Below are 15,448 nucleotides of genomic sequence, written 5' to 3'. Positions count from 1 at the left end.
TAGAATAATTTTTCTTTTACTTCAATAAACCTTTGGTCTTTTCTATTTTTATAGCTTTATTACCTTTCTATAACTAAATAGTTACTATTTTTTTGTATTTAGTAGGTTTAGTTATCATATACCATAGGGTCTTCATTAAATTCTTTCTAATATTTTCTAAACTTTCACATGAAAAAATATTGATATGTGGAATAATATAGACTATAATATCTTTGCATATGCATGTGTAGTATGACTTATAATAATAGAAAGAATGTGTACATATGTTGTAAAGTTTTACATTCATTCATTTGTGGGTTCTTTTGTTCATTCATTTCACTTGTCCATGAAACATGTGTTGAGTGCAGGCACTGTGCAGTCATAAAAGCTACAAAGACGGGTGGTTCAAAGATCACATTGGCTGCTGAGTGGAGAAAGTATTGTGGAGCAAGGCAAGAGTGGGATCAGAAAGGCTATCTGGAGTTAAGGAGAAGACCCAGGCAGGTAAGCAAGGGTTTCAAAGTCCCATTGGAATGCAAAAGGAGGAGAGACTAACCAATGTATAACTCAGTGATAACGGTGACTTATTTTCAGAGCAAGATGAGGGAGATTTTCATTTGTTCCGCTTGTGTGAGATATCAGGACGACTGGGTCTCAGACATGGAGCGTGCTTGTATAGACAGTGCTCGGGAGCCAGGATAAGTACACATACTCCCAATTTAGCGTGAAATGAGTAGGTGACCCAGAAAGAAGAGCCTTAGCTCCACTTGGTCTCTTGTTACCTTGGACACCTCATGATGTCACTGAGCCACCTTATCATTGGAGCAGGGGTAGGACTGGGTTTACAGATGGGAAGATGAATGGGGCTGATGTGGCTGCAGGGAAACTGAGGCATGGACTCATGTTTACTAAATGCTGTCACCTCTGCTTGGAATGCTTTTTATTTCCTCACTGTGGAGGGAGGTCCAGCTCAAATGTTATATTTTTGATAAAGTCTTCCTGGATTTTTTTGCGATAATAATTGTTCTTAATGCATTTTGTACATATCAATATTGTCATATTTATAACACATTTAAATCTTTGTTCATGAATCTATCATCTTCATTAAGTGTGAGCTCTGCTAGGACTGAAGCTATACCTCATTTTTTTTTATCTGTAGTGCCACTCATTGCAACAGAAAGACAGTAGGCAATTAATACATATTTTAAGAGTGAAATTAATGAATCAGTGTGTGGTTCTGGCAAATGTTTTTCTACTGGGTGATAACCCCCCCTTTTTTTGTTTTTGTTATTTCATTCATTTAACAAATAATAATAATAGCAAGCAGTGTTCCAGACACTATCCTAAGCTCTTTTTACATATTAACTAGTTTGATCCTCATAATTATCCTGAGTTAGGTAATACTATTATTCTCCACTTTGTTGATGATAAAACATAATAAGGCATAAATTTATATTTGGTGCCAGTCGGCATTCATTCAAAAATGTTTTCGAGCCCTGGCCTGTGTGCTCAGTGGTTGGAATGTCAGCCCACACACCAGAGTTGTGGGTTCAATTCCCGGTAAATGGCACATACCTGGGTTGCAGGTTCGATCTCTGGTCCCAGTTGGGGCATGTGCAGAAGGCAACCAATTGATGTGTCTTTTTCACATCAACATTTCTCTCTTTCTCTCTCAACAACAACAAAAAAAAATGTTTTTGAGTGCCTACTTTTTTGCCAAATAACATTTTAGGTACTGGTGAGTACAATGGTGAACAAAGTCCCCGCTCTCATGAAGGTTATATTCTAGTGGCAGAAGAAAAACAGGAACAAATAAGTAAATAAAAAGTAAATAAACAAGATATCCCAGCCAAGTGCTATGCAGGTAAAATTAAGTGACATGGAGGGACTGAGAAGCTTCTGTGAATCAGGTTTTCAGAGGGGCCTTTCTGAGGCAGTGACATCTAGAGGATCTCTTACCCTTTGAGACAGCATGGAGGGACCTGAAAATGACTGTGCTAAGCAAAATAAGCCAGTCAGAGAAGGACAGTTATTACATGTTCTCACTTATATGTGGAATCTAATGAACACAATAAATTGATTAATAAAATAGAACCATAGGCATTGGAACATGGAACAGACTGATGAATCTTGTAGGGAAGCAGGGTAGGGGGAGGAGGAAGAGATTAACCAACGAATTTATATGCATTGTCCATGAACACAGACAATAGGATGGTGAAGGCCTGGGGCCAGACGGGAACTGGGTGGTGGGGGGCAAAGGGGTTAAGGGTGGGGGGACATTTGTAATACTCACAACAATAAAGATAAAAATAAATTAATTAATTAAAAAAAGAAAAAGAAAAAAGGGTGAGGTCTCTGAATGACCAGAGGAGCCAGGGACTGACTATCTAGGGAAAGTCCTTTGGGGCAAAGGGCAAAACTAATGCAAATGCCTGATGCCAGCAATGAGTCTGGTGCTCTCAGGAGACAAAGGCCAGTGTGATGAGGGGAAGGCCGGAGGGAGCGGAGTGAGCGGAGGCACCTGGAGTCGGCAGAGGTGAGGACAGTTAGGGCTGTGTAAGTCAAGGCAAGGACAGCGACTTTAGTTGTAACCGTGGTAGGAAGCCATTAGAATGTTTTAGGCAGGGTGTTGTTTTAAAAAGATGTTGGCTGCTGGGAGGAGAAGGTAACTGTGGAGTGAGGCAAGAGTGGAATCAGATAGGCTATCTGGGAAGAGAAGGGAGCATTTCAAGGGAGAGATAATGCTGGCTTGAACTCTAGAGTTAGCAGAGGAGGTGGTGACAAGTGGTTAGATGCTGGCGTATGTTTTGGAGACAGGGTCAAAGCACTTGCTGATGGATATCATGTTGGAGGTGAAGGAAGATGAATTAATGTTAACGTTTAGATCTTAAGTGTGCAGACTGGGGTGGTTGGTGCTGTGAAAAAGATGGAGAAGGCTTGCGGAGGAGCAGCTGGGTAAATGGGGAAGCAGGAGCTCTTCATGATTATGATTTGTCCTGAAGAGCTTAGCAACAGTAGAAGATTAAGAGAATGAGAGTGAATGGATTATACTAGTTTAGTCTTTGCATAAGGGAGTTGAGGAGTTGCATGGGGAAGGAGTTTATAGGTCATGGACTTGGAGAAGAAGTAAGAGGTGAGGGGTCTCAGCACGATGCAATCTAGAGTGCAGGTGTGCTTAGGTTGGTGAAGCTTGAAGATGAGGGGGCATTGAGTTTGAGATTTTAGATGTGGAGTCTTTCTGGGTGATGATGAGATCCAAGATATGGTCATGGATGTGGACTGCTGAACTGCAAGGGAGGTAACATCTTTAGGGTTTAAAATGTTAAGAAAATGATATTGAAGTCCCAAAGAGTGATGAAAGGAGCCCAGGCAGAGGAAAGAAAGTAAACAGGTGCCAATATCATGGGAGGAAAGATCTGGAGGTTGGCAGATGACCCTCGTAGGAGATTGAGAGGGCGGTACAGAGGCATGACATAGCTTTCAAAGACTTGTGTGGAAGTGGAGTTGTCTGAATGCTGGAGAGGGCAGGAGAATGCTGTCCCCAGAAGGGATTCTTTATCAGGGCAGTTGCATTTTTTAAAAAAAAAAAAAAAAAAAGCCCTCAGGGGTGCTGAGTCCTGGCATAGTGGGAGGCCTAGGTTTCAGTTAATTCTAGAGGCACAGGGAGCACTCTGTAAAAGGTTCAGGGTGCAGGGGAACTTGCTGATGAGGGAATGTGGGCTTAAGGATTTCGATGTAGAAGGACAGCAGAGGAATAAACCATGGGATAGGGTTAGAGAGGTGGTAAGACTGCAGGAAGAGATGGGGAGAGGATCGATTACCAGAGAGACTTGCAGTTGGGACAATAATAAAAGCCATGCAATTTCTGCATAAGATTATGAAACTTTGAAGCAAAGTTGTTTGCTACAACTTGGTAGTATTAAAATCTTAGTTCCACACCACAGATTATTTATTAAGTTACCTCTCCAATCTATCAAAAACACCATAACCAACACACCCAATTAACATACCAGTAATGGGACAAAGTAACTTTTGTCCCCCAATGAAATGCTCTTAGGATGACCCAACAGCAACCACGTAGTATTCCTGCCCCAAATGTTTAATCTGAATCTAATCACGAGGAATGGGCCAATTTAAACTGAGGGGCATTTTTCAAAAACAGTTGGCTTAGATTCTTCCCAAATGTCAATGTCATGAAGGACTAAAAGCTGAAGAACTGTTTCAGATGAAAAGACATTAAAAAAAGTTAAATGATTGAACAATTAAATACAATGTGTGATCCTTGATTGGATTCTGAATTGGAAACAAACACATATACACACAAAATCTCCAAAACCCAGTTTTAAGGGACATTACTGGGACAATTAGAGAAATCTGAATATGAGTATATATAAGATAGTAGTGTTGGGTTAATGTTTAATTATCTAAGTTTATTAATTGTATTAAAGTTATAAAGGAGAATGTTCTTTTTTAGGCGGTATATACTAAAGTGCTTAAATGTGAAGATTTTAGGAGTGAAGTGTTATGCAGTTGACTCTCAAATGGTTTAGCAATACCTATAATATCTATACTTTATATCTCTATAAAATATATCAATATGTATCTTTCTATCTCTATATTTAGAGAGAGAGAAAGCAAATCTTAAAATTGACAGATAAGGGCCAGCTGGTATAGCTCAGTGGTTGAACATCAACCTATGAACTAGGAAGTCATTGGTTCGATAACCAGTCAGGGCACTTGCCCTGGTTGCCGGCTCGATTCCCAGTAGGAGGCATGCAGGAGGCAGCCGATCAATGATTCTCTCTCATCATTGATGTTTCTCTCTCTTTCTCCCTCTCCCTTCCTCTCTGAAATCAATAAAAACATATTTAAAAAATCGACAGATAAAGCAAATGCTCTAAATTTACAGACTGGACTTTAAGATGTGATCAAGATGAAAAATATTTCAATAATTACGTTAAATAAAAAATTGTTAAATAACATTTAAATAAAAATTATTTTAAGAATTACATTAAAACCAAGCATAGAGCAATATCAATTTCTCAGGGTTGGTATAGTCTATGGCCAGATAAATGACCGGTCATCATGACCATCTTAATAACACAAAATGCCTTATTTTACATCCTGGAAGTTATCCAAAAAGATTGTGAAGCAAAGATAATTTATTATTTAGGCAAATCAGTGCTAATTGCTCATTTCAAAATACTTCCTTCAGTGAGAAGGTAAAAGAGAGTTTTTTAAAAAAGTGGACATTTTCCTTTCCTTCCGTACATCTCTACTGTTCATAGTATCTCTGGGCTAGAAGTCCACAGGCAGCGTGGTGGAATTAATGCCACAGGATACATTATCCGGCTCCTCACCTTTTTTTTTTTCATTCTTGCAAAGTGGAATAGCCACTAATTCACAAACTGGATGCTCTGTTTCTGCTCTTCACAAGAGGAGAGAGTGTTCCAGAGGCAGTTGGTGCAAATTGTGGCTAAAGTGTTTAATCTTACCAATTTCAATGCTTCTGGCAAGGATAAGGTCTTTGTGGTCCTAAAGCATTTGGTGTGTCCCATTTCTTTTCTATGTTAGAAAGCATTTTACTAATTTGAGTTGTGCTATGGAAATTTCTGAGAAGTTGTAGCTGTTTTACGGCTCCATACAATCCCTATATCTCATCAGATCACACTACACAATCTTGTTAGGAAAAAGGATGATGGGGAAAGACCAAAAGGGCTAGGCTGAAAGATAAAACCACCAAATAGCTTTACAGAGATGTCAGTGGAGCACACACATAGAAGCATTAGACAATGGAAGTGGCATTCTAAACAACATGTCTTTTCCCCCCTGGCACACACTGGGAAGGCTTGTATTAATCGACAGCAGAAAGAAGGTGAAAGAATACAATGCACAGTAACTCATGTTAAAGCTTCCAGGTAAAAGACTGGATTCCTGGGTGACATAAATGGCTTTCCACTTAATAAACTGGAGTTGTTCCAAGGACATCTTTTTATTTATGGAGCAGGTGCAGATGAAGTTTTGAGAAACTTGCGCAGTGTTTTTAAAAAATAAAGCATTTAATTAGCAAGCTTGAAAACAGTGAAGCACTTGAAGTGGGAATAAAACAATCATTTTACATTAAACAGTGCAGATCCAATTTGTGAATACAAGTGCATTGAAAGGCTTTAAAAATATTAATAAATTGCTGTGGGCTTTAAAAGAGAAGTTTTCATTTTCTTTCAAGGTTTTTCCTTGAGACAAGTTCTAAACCAGAAAAGATGTTCAAATGAATGCAAAAAAGTATATTCTTTTCCAAGGTTTGAAAGCTGATTTAAAAGAAACAAGATGAAAAGGAGTTAGAATATTTATAAGCGCTAAAAAATAAATAAAATGCAAATACATCTCTATATGTAGATTTTTTTTTTTTTTGTTAAGGTTGTTTTGAATTGCAGTTGCTATCATGACTCTTTAGCAACTTGTTCTTGGGATTTAAACACAGTGTTTTTTAAAAATAATATAATATTGAAGATACATGTTGTTTCCCAAGGGACTAAAGCATAAGGAGATCTGTGAAAACGATGTAATAAAAAATAATCTTGAGAAAGATAGCATTTCAAGATAAGAAAGTTTCTGGTAAAGGCTTAAGCATTCTTTACATTAAAATTTCCATAAAGCAATCCTTTCTGATTGTCAAAGGTTAAGGTGACAACATGCGCTGTTGGCCATATCAGATCTTGCTCTGGGCCACAGTGTTTGCTGGGTTCTCAAGTATTGGCACTTGAGTGACCCTGATCAGGTTAGGTGCCCTGCAAAACATGTTGGGTCAGCTTCCTGGTGACTGCCAGGTTTTTTGACGGAGTGTCCGGAATTATCAGGCTACAGAGCCCCTTTCCTTTGTGTCTCCTGCTTTTTTTTTTTTTTTTTTATAAATGCAGCAGATAAAACTCACTAAACACCTTCCCAGATAGTCTTCCTGCACGGGAAGGGGAGAAGGGGTGTTAAGGAGATTAAAGAAAAACTTGATTCCTTTCTTCTCCTGACAAAGGAGAAGTGATCCTGAAGGTACCAGAAGAAAATGAAAGGTACATAGGATGATGTTTTCCAAGGCACTTACAGAAACAGTGGTCACTTTTACATAATCCTGGGTATTCCACAAACCTTTTTAATAACTATTCTCACTCCTTATATTATCAAATAGGTTAAAAACAGATGGTTGAATAAGAGATAATGCTCTGGCCTGGCCTGCATGGCTCAGTGGTTGAGTGTCGACCTGTGAACCAGGAGGTCACGGTTCGATTCCCAGTCAGGGCACATGGCTGGGTTGAAGGTTCCAGTGTGAAGTGCGCAGGAGGCAGCGGATCAATGATTCTCTCTCATCATTGACATTTCTATCTCTCCCTTCCTCTCTGAAATCAATAAAAATATATTTTTTAAAAAATTCCTGGGTTTAAAAAAAAAAAAGATAATGCTCCGATTTTCCTTTTAAGAAAACTAAGAATCTTGATTCCATATGCCTAATTTTCCATGTTTTGAAATGATAATACCTGGACTCTGAGTATATTAATTTGTTTTTTTGTTTAGAAAGAGAAAACAAATAACCATCAAGAAGAAAAAACAAGGCAATGAATAGAAAATAGAGAAACTGAATAGCTTAATACATAGCACATTAAGCACTCTGTGCTATTAAATTGTGTTAGTTAATGCTTACACTTAAAAAGTGCTCCGTTTTCTCAAACGCATGCTGCTATTACTCCTCTAAACGAATTCCCTATTAAGCTGCTCAGTTTCAATTTCCCTGTATTTCACATGGGGTTTAAGTCTTTTGATCTTTCTGTAGCCTTTAGCCTTCTGATCCCTTGCTTCTCTTCAACCTGTTTGCTTAATTATTTAGCCTTCTTAATTCTCACCCTCTTCCTGTACTCTCAATCAGCCTTTCATCTTTTTAGATGCCCTAACACATCTCATTTTTCTTGATAAACTTTCTTATTTATTGAATGAAACCACAGAGATGAAGGATAATTTCAGTTTACCTAAAAAAAATCAAAATATTTACCTTTCCTTTCGGTACATCACTATGGGTTATGCAATGCAAATATTGTCTTGTTCACTGTTTCATGCATTACTGTTAAGTCCTCGCTAGGATATTATTCGCCATGTTGAGGAACCATTGAGAATTTTAGATATTATAGCAACTCTTAACCAGAAATTAAGAGAAACTTTTTATTGGACCCTGCATCAGCAGAACTTCATTTACTAAAGTTTGAGAATGTGATGGAGGTCTTTAAGTGGTACCTGGCAGAACGTTTTATTTTTTTAATTCTTTATTGTTTGAAGTATTACATATGTCTCCTTTTCCTCCAATGACCTCTCCCCAGCCGTTCCCACTCCTCAGCACATGCTCTCACCTCCCCTAGTGTCTGCGTTTCCTCCCCACTCAACCCTCTCCTGCATTCCCTCTGAGGTTTGACAGTCTGATCGATGTCTCCATGTCTCTGGGTCTATCTTCGTTCATTGGTTTATGTGGTATATTGTATTCCAGAAATGAGTGAAATCATGGGATATTTATCTTTCTCCGACTGGCTTATTTGGGTAGCAAATGCTTTCCAGGTCCATTCATTCATGCTGTTGCAAATAGTAAGAGTTCCTTCTTTTTTTATAGCAGTGTAGTATTCCATTGTGTAGATGTACCAGTTTTTTAATCCATTCAGCTGCTGATGGGCACTTAGGCTGTTTCCAAATCGTAGCTATTGTAAATTGTGCTGCTATGAACATAGAGGTACATATATCCTCTCTGATTGGTGTTTCTTATCTGGCAGAAATTTTAAAAAATATTTTTAATTGATTTTATTTATTTTTTAAAGCTTTATTATTGAAAGTATTAAATATGACCCCCTTTTCCTCTTGATACCTTTTAGCCCATCGTGCCCTCTGCTCCAGGCCTTCATCACCCTACTATTTGTGCCCATGGGTTATGCCTGCTTGTTGTAATTGTAGATACTTTTCATGATGAAATAAAGCACCTTCCATTTAAACTATAGCTTTAAACAAATAGCCCAGTATTTGCCAATGTGCAATCAGATTTTCTCATGTCAAAATGTGTACATTTGTTGATTATTCCAGCTCCCTATCCATGTTGTTGTTAACTTCAGATTTCTATTTCATTTCATCCCTTCGAATAACTAGCTTTTTCTCATTATTTTCTGCTATTGAAGCCAATGTTGCACAGAAAAGTTGATTTGTTAATTAATTTAATCGCCTCTTCTCATAATGGCGGGGTAAGATTGGCGGGGAAAGCTTGTTATCAATCCGTACTACTGGTAAGCAGTAATTACAGATAATGACACCTTTGTCTTGGCACATTCTGAAGACTGTCTTGAAATCCTCCTCTCTGAATTAGCAAATAGACAGTTATGTTGAATTCTCCTCTGGTTTCTTCCCACAACTCATCCCCTACTCTCCCCACAATGAAACAAAATTGCAGCTTGTTAGGTGGAAGCTTATTTGAAGTCTCAATTTTCTTGAGTATTCAGCTCTCATAGGGAAGTGCCAGGTGCTCAGTCGTGGCCACAGCGCTTGCCTTTGGCTGAAGGTTCAGATTCAACTGGCTTCCCACAAGTCTTTGATTTCCCTTTTTCTTGAAGAGGCAGCGGTTGTCTTGACAGCAGAGCCAAAGCCCTGTCTTTGTACTTTGATGCATATTGTGGTACAATCTAATAATCAAAGTCATTTGTCAAGAAACAGGGTGTTCACACTTTTCTCTGAAGAGATTGGACTAAACAGCAGATTTTATGAGGATGTAAGCCAGAAAAGGTAGCCATACCACTTTAGAAATGTGCCTGGAATGCAGAGTCTTATCTCTGCCGCCATCTTAGTTTCTCCCTCCCCCTTCCCAGAATAGGTTTTAACCAAGTCTATATTTATAGGAGTGGTTCTCATCCAGGGACAGGGGACACATTTGGAAATGTCTGGTGTTGGTTGTGATTTTCATGACTAGAGAGGAAAGGTGCTATTGGCATCCAGTAGGTGGAGGTCAGGGGTGCTGCTAAACATCCTACAATGCGTAGGATAGTCCTCCACAATAAAGAATTATCTGGCCCAAAATTTCAGGAGAGCCAAGGTTGAGAAACCCTGCTTTACGTGAGTGATCATGAGAGGGTGTGGCATATTTGATCCTCTCCCTCCTCAACAGTCAATTATTATTATTATAATTTTAAATATTTGTTAATTAAATTGATTGGGGTGACATTGGTCAACATGAACATACTGGTATAGGTTTCAGGTGTGAGTTTTTATGTCACAAGGTCTGTATATTGCACCGTGTGCCTACCGCCCAATGTCAAATCTCCTGTCACTTTACATAAGGACCTCCTTCCCTCTTCACCCGCCTCCCTCTGGCAACCACCACACTGCTGTTGTGGTCACAAATTTCAGTTTTATATCCCACACATGAGTGAAATCATATAGTTCTTAGCTTTTTCTGAACAGTCAATTATTTTTATGGTTTTGGGAATAGTTGATTCAGTAGGAAAATTGGAATTGCAAACCAAGTGAAATTTCTAGACCAATGTTATGGGGACTTCTTCTGGACAAGAGATAAGGAATAAAAACCCTTTTTAAAATTAAAGTAGAAATTTGTTTATTTTCTCCTGTTAAAGATATATAATAGAAGCACTATGCTAGACTCTGATATGCTTCAGTGTCATCAGCATATTCCTTAATAGAACCACATTCTTTCACCAGCAGGGAGAAATTACAGGAGCCATGAATGTTACAATCAGATATTTGGCCAATGGCTGCTTGTATCTTTCACTTCTTGAGATTAGACTCCATTTTGGGAAAACCCTAATGTTGTAGCCTTGTATGATTCCAAACCCAGTCTAATTCTGAGCAATTTAGAGGTTCAGATATAAATTCGTCTCATGACAATAAAGAGTTTGTTTGAATAGACAGTCTCTAGGGGCCCATTGGACTAAGGTGGATCTGGAGATGTAGATTAGGATCTTCTTGGAATTGAGAGTTGCCATCCTTTGTAATATATTCTGCTTAACAAAGAAGCTTATTCTTGGCACTTAACAGCCTGGCATGTGAAAATAGGGTGACATACTTAAAAATATTTCTATATGTCCATAGTGCAACTTAAAGAACAATGGCAACTCTATAAAGAAGACATTTCTAGCAAGTTGAGCTCCCTTTTTCTTGAGAGATGGCACATTTTCTTCCTCTCTTTGGACACTTTTTGGCAGTGGCTGTATGACCACATGTGGATATTATTTTTTTTATTGCACTGACTTGAAAATCATGTTAGATAATGTCTGAAGTCCTTTTTAACCCCAATGTTCTCTGATTCAAGGGTTCTGTGAGTTTATCCTTAAGAACTTATAGTTGTGTAGCTTTTCAATCCCCAACTCCCCATTCATCTATGTACAGTTCTTCCTAATTTGGTTTTATCTATTGCTGTCTCCACAATCCCCCAAATGAAACATCTGCTCATATCTACTCTCCCCCTGGCACATGCCATGCTCTTTCCATCTTCCACTCCTGGAATGTGTTCTGCTCTTCTTTCAAGGCTTAGCTGCTTTCATGAAGCTCTTGTCTATTGTTCTAGCCTAAACTGATTGTTTCCTTTTCTTACTTCTCCCACATTTGTAATATGCATTATAGGACACGGGGAAGCATATCAATGTTTTCATAAAAGTGGATGTAGTAGCAGGGGATAGATGAATTTCTGCTGTAACTTCTGTGGTGTCTATGTTACTCCTTATGAAGGACTCCCTCACCTCTTCATAATTCATAATGATGAGACTATTTAGCACTTAATTTTAAAAGTCTTTCATAAATTCTTGCCTCTTTAACTAGTCTCTAAGTTTTCTGGAGCCATGCATTTGCTTTGGTTCTCCTTTTGTGCCTCTACAGTGCTGGGGTTATGGTAGGCAGGCGATAAATAACTGCTAAATTAAATGAAGGACAGCAGAACCAGGTGACCTGGTAAGCATGATATGCCAGTGATTCCACAGAATAGGGTTTTCTGCTAGAAAGGTATATGCCAGACTGCTTTTGTGATGTTCCTTTCCCTTGTCTGAATAATTTGGGAGAAGGCTACGCTTTAGTTCTCTTTTCTCATTGTCTTTTAAAAGTAGAATTGGAACAATAGAGATGGAAGAATTGAAATGGCTTAGAAAAAAAAGAACAGGGTAGCCAATCTTTTCTGAATCATAACAGAAATGGATGGCAATATCAAAATGTCAACCTCTACCTCATTTTTCCTGCCTCTGTCTTTTGATATTCTCAGAGGTAGAACCACTGATGCCTCAAGCCTTTATGCTGAGTCTCAACCACATGAGCCTGTTCTTGCAGAGACAAGGAGTGTCCATCAAGTGTTGGCCCTGCCATCTTATGCAGCGTAGAATCTAGCCACCTTCCCAGATTTTGGATTCAGGGACTACTTTGCTGATCATCTTCACCAATTCCAGAGTTAACTTTAGCTAATTTTGCCAGGAACTTGGTGTCTCAGGCACAACCTTTGAGCAAGAATTTTATCTTTTAGATGTTTTCTTCTACCTAGTTTTGGTCATGTTCTCTGATGGGTATCATGGTTTACCTTGTAGAACTGTAACTCAGCCCTAACCCTTAGCCTGATGACAGGGACCCTGTTGTTCTTCACCTTGTCATTTTGATACTAGCTGTCCTTCAGGCCTGGAGGCTTCCTTGTATCCTGACCTAATTATTGTTGTCCACTGTGCCAGAAGAGCCAGTATTAGCTGTCCATTTCTCTTTCACAGTGCTAACTGAGGTCTAGAGCACCTTCTACCTCTCAGAATTAGGCATGGTGTTTCACTAGCCTGTTCAGTAGCTAAGTTGATTCCTCTGGGTGCCTGGACCTGGTGTATACATTTTGAGTTAGGTTTATAGTTTCTCCCCTCCCTCCTGTCTCTGGTAACTCAATCATTTGATCATGGCACCCAACTTGAATTATGCCTCACAAACTGAATGTGGATATTCTGAAAGACCTTTGTTATGTACTGAAAGAAGTGTGTATGTGTAGGGGGCGATTGTCTTAGCCTTCCTTATCCAAGATTCCATGGGCTATTAAGAGATATTATTTGCAAAAATGTTTCTGTGGTCAAATATTTTTGGGAAACACTGAGTAAACATAATTAAATAGGTTTATTAACTGAAATATGACCTTCTGAGAAGAAGGCTAAAGTAGCAACATTTTCCAGTTTTTTATTTATTTTTTAACCATGAAGACATTTCTTTCAGGAACATCTCTTAACAGGTCAGGGAATACTAATGATCCTTATTATACCCACTTCAGTTTGGGTTGTTACTTTAAAGAATAATAATGTGTTGGGTAATAGCACTACATATCATATTAGGTTTCACAGGCAGAGAATAAAAAGGTAGTCCTGTGTAAATACAATGGCAATTAAGAATAAATCACAATTAAGCTGACCACAATGGCAATTAAGAATAAATCACAATTAAGCTTGTTCTATGAAAATAACCTCAGTGTTAAACAATACACACATTTATATTTTAGCTTGTTTCTTGGGATCCTCTTGTCTTCTGTTGGATCTCTGTAAATTATTCTTTATTTCAGTCAGTGTATGCTTAATTTCTAGTTGGTCCTTTTTCATGTCCTGCATGGTCTCATTATACTTAATGAGGGACTCATTAAATTTATCGGCGGTTTCCATAAAATTCTTGAAAAACCTTATAAACGTGGCCTTGAACTCTATATCCAATCGTTTGCTTTCCTCCATTTCTGCCATTCGTGACCTGTTTCTCTGTCTCCGCATTTTAGCTGCTTCCCTGTGTTGATAGAGAGGCTTTGTGTGCTAGGTGTCCTGTAGGGCCCAGTGGCTCAGCCTCCCCAGTTACCTGAGGTGGACACTCTTGCCGGCTCTCAGTTCCGTCCCTAGGGACTCTGCCTCACAGAGTCCCAGCAACGGCTGCAAACCTCGGAGAGAAAGCTGCCCTCGAGTTCCGACCAAGGCCAGACAGTCCCGTTTCTCCCGTTTGAGACTCCCTAGAGACTCGCCCGGATCTGGGGCTCAGAGTCTGATGCTTCCTCCCAATTGTAAACAACTGTGCCCTCCGCGCCACGCCGCCAGCCCGTTCCGCGCGCACACGCACCTGAGAATTTCACTTCAGCACTGCGCATCCTCTGAGTCTGGATATGATATTCTCTTTACTCCTAGTTGTAGAATTTCCACTCAGCCAGCCCTCCTGTGGTTCTGGATGTTGTCCATTCTCCTTTTCAGGCTTAATTTGAATTGGTTGTTTAAGGCAGCAATCTCCGGCGTTAACCTATGCCGCCATCTTCGGTTCTCCACTGTCCACACATTTATATTTTAATAATTTATAGTTAAACTAGAGAAGATAAGAATCAATTTTATAGCAGAAAATACAAGAAAAACTCATATTAATGAATAGAGAGCTTGTCAGGGAAACTATATTCCAATCTTCTTCCCACTTTTTATTTTTAATGAAAAGAGCATTGATTAGCCCTAGCTGGTTTGGCTCAGTGGATAGAGCATTGGTGTGAATGCCACATTCATTTGTGGCTAGGGTTCAGGATCTGGAAAAGGGGCTGCGCACAAAGGAATACACTAGACAAGAAATATGAATTTACAAGGCATGGGGGCCCAGGCAGAAAACCTTTCTCTAGTGGAGAGGCTCTCTGACTTCTGGGTGCCGTTTGCTTTTATTCACATGAATACACATTTGCCCTTTAGGAATGCAAACAGGCATATCAGAGGTAAAGTTTGGTAAACACTAAAAGGATTATCAGGTTAGGGGATTGCCTTGAGCCATTTGGCCAACAACAGGGCAATATTATCCTAATTTTCAGCCCTGCTGAATATTGCATTGATATGCTAACTACTGTTGGTCTTAGTCTCCAGTACATTGGCCTGCAGACTGAAGGGTTCAGGGTTCAGTTCCAATCAAGGGCACATGTCTGGGTTATGGGCTTGATCCCTAGTAGGCGGCGTGCAGGAGGCAGTGGATTGATGATTCTCTCTCATTGATGTTTCTATCTCCCTCTCCCTCTCCCTTCCTCTCTGAGATATGTGTGTGTGTGTGTGTGTGTGTGTGTGTGTATGTATGTGTGTATACTGATTACTTGTGTCTGTTTACATATGTCACATTGTCAAATGCATGTGCCCAAAGCAAGGATTGTGTCTTTCTGATTTCTGTATGCTTGGTACCTAACATCCTGCTGGACACAATGTGTTTGTTGTATTGATGGTTGTAAATGGTTACATTTTTCATTTCCTCTAATCCTATATAATAAAGAGGTAATATGCAAACTGACCATCATGCCCTCGCATAAGATGGCCACCTCCATGTGGGCACAAGATGGCCGCCACAAGATGGCCAGCAGGGGAGGGCAGTTGGAGGCAATTGGGCTGGCAGGGGAGGGCAGTTAGGGGCAACCAGGCTGGAGGGGAGGCAGTTAAGGGAAGGCAGTTGGGGAGGGCAG

The sequence above is a fragment of the Myotis davidii genome, unplaced genomic scaffold (genome assembly GCF_000327345.1).
Source record: "Myotis davidii unplaced genomic scaffold, ASM32734v1 scaffold68, whole genome shotgun sequence".
NCBI classification, from domain to species: domain Eukaryota; kingdom Metazoa; phylum Chordata; class Mammalia; order Chiroptera; family Vespertilionidae; genus Myotis; species Myotis davidii.
The sequence above is the reverse complement of the archived record's forward strand: the minus strand, read 5'-3'. Positions refer to the sequence as shown.